Consider the following 4,947-nt stretch of genomic DNA (forward strand, 5'->3'; position numbering starts at 1 on the left):
GGGCCGGGCGCTCCCGCGGAGGACGCGGGCGGCGGGCGCAGGCGGCGGGGGCGGCGGATCCCCACTTCCTCCGCTCGCTGCTGTAACCCTGCGGGAAGTTTCATCAGACCCCGGGGGCCAATCAGCGCGCGGGGGCGTGGCTCCGGTGTGCTCCCGCCGCGGTGGGCGGGGCCGAGGGGCCGGAGGGTGGGCAGCGAGGAGCAGCTTGTCTGCTAAGGGTTCCTGGGGCGGAGTCCTGCCTGCTACAGGGGGCCTCAGAGCCGGTGGCGGGCCTCTGTTCTTGATTGGTTCCTAGAAATTCATCACAGCGTCCCCCTACAGCAGATCTTTCCCATACCCTTAGTTTTAAAGGCCTCTCTTTCTAAGAGATCATCTGATACATAAGTGTGGGTACACTGCCAGGGATATAGCTCAGCGACACAGTGTCTCTGGTAAGCGTGAAGTCTTGAGTTCAATTCCCGGGTACAAAGAAAAATGTCGTTACACATATTGAATAGCTGCAAGGTGACCTATGCAATACAAGGTGGATTCTACTATTTCAGGAAAAGTCAAATTTTCCTTCCTCTGGGTAAGCACAACTCACCGTATTTGTTTCGTTGTTTTTCTGGTGGGGTACTGAGAACCGAACTCAGGACCGCATGCTTGCCAACCAGGCGTTGCACCACGGAGGTAAATCCCGGCATCCCATATTTGTATTTTGAGGTGTAGCAGCGAGCCCCTGCAGGTGCACATTGCTACAGTACTCCCGCGTCCTTCCTGGTTGAACTGAAGCGCTGAGTCCTGTGCTCAGCTCCGTGAATACTACTAAGCAAATTCTGAGTATGTATCGCATTCGATTCCCTATTACACTTGATTTTGAGTAAGATTGAACATAGAAAGAAAGGTAGAAAAGGAAATTAAGAGATGGTAATATCATATCGCATTTTTAGGAAAAACAGCAGTTTCAGGACAAGACACAAAAATTAGTCGAACATCCCTCCAGAAAACTACATTTTTTAAAAATCCTAAAGGTCTTAAAATCCCAGTATACCTGAGCCTATACTCTTCTCTCTTTTACATATAGATTGGGCCTTTACCTTTCCAGCTGTGGATGGCCTCTCGCCGTTCACCTGGAAAATGGTCCTTTTCTGCCTATAGAAAGGACCATGCCTTTCAACTGTAACATGAGCCCCTTTCCAGCCATAAAACCACAGAAGTACACCCAGCTCCAGACCAAAGTATGCCTCTTGACACGCTCCCGGCCACCTTCAAACCATGGCATCCACCGCATCTCCACGGACCCACAGCCACCCAACTGGGAACAAATTACCTGATCTGTACGGAAATTGTTCATGGGGCAGTTATTGCTTTAAGAATTATTGCTTCAGAAATACAGCAAAGTATGGTTTAGGGTAGAACTCAGAAGTTATCAGCAGAGGCTGATATCATTTCATCAACAATAACAGATTAACAATGGTTAATACATTGCCTCTTGTTATCTTCAGAGTAGTTGCTCAGATTACAAGATATAAGCGTGAAAGATTACAGCACAAACCATTGCTTTTAATGAACTAATAGAAATAGGAGTATATTTATCTTAGCTATCTTGTATATATATATATATATATATATATATATACATATATTTTTTCTTTTCCCTTCCTTCTTTTTTCTTTTCTCCCATCCCAGTTGTTGGTTCCTTTTGAGCAGTTTCTTTCCCTTTTACAATATCTATTGTACACTTTGAATCTTATTTATTCTTTCAGTTTCTTACACTAGAGAGACAATATGATCTTTACATATGAGTCTGATTTATTTCACTTATGAGTATGATCTGAAGTTGCATCCATTTACCTATAAAAGTCTCAAGTTTATCCATCTTTATGACTGAGTAGTGCTCCATTATATAAAAAGACCACAACATTTTTATCCATTTCTCAGATGATGGGCATTTGGGTTATTTCCGGGATTTAGCTATTATAAGTTGTGCTGCTATAAACATAGGTTCATATAGATCATTGTGGTATGATGTTTTTAATTCTTCTGGAGAGACACCCAGAAGGAGAATAGCTGGATCGAATGAAACCTCTAATCCTAGATTTCACAGTGGTTGGACCATTCTGCACTACCTCCAACACATGAAGGGAGTTCCTTTTCTCCCACAGCCCATCCAGCATTTGTTATTGGTTGATTTCTTGATGATAGCCATTCTTTCTGGAGGGAGATGGAATCAGTGTTGTAATTTGCATCTCTTGAATGACCAGTGATGTTGAACATTTTTTCATGTATGTATATGTTTGTGTACAGGAATGCTATTGATTGTTGAGAGTTGATTTTGTATCCTGCTACACTACTGAATTTGCATATTAAATCTAGAAGTCTTTTGGTGGAATTTTTGGGGTCTTCTTTGTAGAGTATCATGTCATCTTTGAATAATGCTAATTTAGTTTCTTCCATTCCTGTCCTTATTCCTTTTATTTCTCTCTCTTGTCTAATTGTTCTTGCTAGTGTTTCCAGAACTGTATTGAACATGAGTGGTGATAGTAAACATTCTTGTCTTGTTCCTGATTTTAGGGTGAAAGTGTTCAGTTTTTTTTTCCCATGTAGTGTGATGTTGGTTGTTGGTTTGTCATAGATGGCTTTTATCAGATGAAAATAATGACCATCTGTCTTGATTACTTTTCTCTTGTTGCTAAGACAAAATACCCAATGCCCAAAATTAAGGAAGGAGAGGTTTATTTAGCTCACAGTTTGTGGAGGTTTCAGTCCATGATCAGCTGGCTGCAATGCAGGGTGGCATGGCACAGGGGCAGCCGTTCAAAGCAGCAGAAGAAAGCAAAAGCAAAAGAGCAAGAAGTGGGAGAACAAGCCTCTTCCCCTCCCTTATATTGTATGCAGGCTCTTCACCCTGCAGTGGGTCCTTTACACCCACACCATGTCCATGACTTCCTCTTCCACAAGATCAGGATCTTTGCAAAGTAAGATACCTGGTCACCTGCTGAGTTGCTTAAGGAAGTTTCCAAACTTCTCAGGGTGACAAAGCCATTATACACCATTTATTCCAAATTTTTGTAGGCTTTTTTATCTGCATGATGGCTGTACTTTGTCAAAATCCTTTACTGCATCTATTAAGATGCTCATGTGTTGGTTCTGTTGATATAGTGTACTACATTTCTGATTTGCGTATGTGGAACCATTCCTGCATTCCTGGGATGAATCCCATTTGGTCATGGTATGTTGTCTTCTTGCTTATTTGCTGCATTCTGTTTACTAGTATCCTATTAAAGATTTTTGTATCTATGTTCATTAGGGAGATTGGCCTGTAGTTCTCTTTTTCGGTTGGGTCTGGAACAGCCAGAGAGTTCAATGACAGTGGCATTCGCAAGAGATGGGGAGAGCAGAAACAAAGCTTTATTGAGCCAGCTGACGGACAGTCTCTAACTAGGGGCCAGAGAAGATGTTCATGCCAATCTGGGTCTCACCTTTGGTTTAAGTACATTTTTAGCTTTCCGTAATAACTATTACTTCATTTTGGGAACTTACAAGAATGTCATATAATTATCACAAAGTTTATCTTTCCCAGGAGCCGGAGAGCTGAATTCCAGATGACCACTGAAGTTTAACTTTTAGCTTACTTCCTAATTTGTCCTATTTGTTCTGTTCCCATTTTATGACTCTACTCTCCTTTAAATGGGTTGATAACTAACCAAGGTAAAGGGGTGAAAAGTGGGGGTCAACTGCAGCTTAAGTAAACTTAAGTGACTTTATATGGAGTTAAAAACGGAAAATGGAGTCTCTCTTGTCCTATCAGGTCTTTCTCTGGTTTTGGTATCAGGGTAATACTTGTCTCCAGGAATGAGTTAGGGAGTATTGCTTCCATTTCAATTTCATTAGGGAGTTTTTGAAGTATTGGCATTATATCTCTCTACATTTCTTGTAGAATTCAGCCATGAATCAGTCAGGACCTGGGCTTTTCTTTGTTGGTAAGTTTTTAATTCCATTTTCAACTTTATTGACTGATATTGGGTTATTCAGAACTTCTTAATTCAGTTTTAGTAATTCATATGTGTCTAGGAATCTGTCCATTTTTTCTGTGTTTTCCATCCCATGAGAGTGAAGATTTTCAAAGTAGGTATTGATGATCTTCTGAATTTCCACAGGATGTGTAGTGATTTCACCCTTGTCAGTCCTCATTGTATGAATTTGAGTCTTTTCTTTCCCTTTAAGATTGGGTAAGGGTTTATCAATTTTATTTATTCTTTCAAAACCAACTCTTCAGTTCGTTATTCTTTATATTGTTTTCTTAGACTCAATTGCATTAATTTCTGCTCTGATCTTTATAATTTCCTCCCTTCTTTGAGCTTTGGGCTTGCTCTTCTTTTTCTAGCAGCTTGAAGTGAAACATTGGGTCATTTCTCTGTGCTTATTCTGTTTTGCTGATGTGACTATTCATCACTATAAATTTCCCTCATAGGACTGCTATCATTGTGTCCCACAAGTTTGTTCTATCTGCATTATTGTTTGATTGTAGATACTGTTTAATTTCATCTGTGATTCATTGGTTGTTCAGGAAGGTGTTATTTAATTTCTATGTGTTTATGGAGTTTTTGTGGTTCCTTTTGTCATTAATTCGCAATTTCATTGCACTATTGTCAGATAATATACATGAGATAATTTCAATTCTTTTGCATTTACTTAAGCATGTTCTATAGGAAAATATGTGGTCTGTTTTAGAGAATGTCCAATGTGCAGCTGAGGAGAATGTGCATTCTCATGTTCTAGGGTGGAACAATGTAAACATCTACTAAGCCCATTTGTTCACAGGTTTGGTTCAGTTCTGATATTTCTTTGCTGATTTTTTGACTGGTTGATCTATCCATTTGTGATAGTGGGTTCTTAATGTCACCCATTACAACTGTGTTATTGCTCATTTGATTTTTCACATCTATTTCTATTTGTCTTGTATAG

The sequence above is a fragment of the Chinchilla lanigera genome, unplaced genomic scaffold, assembly GCF_000276665.1.
Source record: "Chinchilla lanigera isolate Chin_1 unplaced genomic scaffold, ChiLan1.0 scaffold00031, whole genome shotgun sequence".
NCBI lineage: Eukaryota > Metazoa > Chordata > Mammalia > Rodentia > Chinchillidae > Chinchilla > Chinchilla lanigera.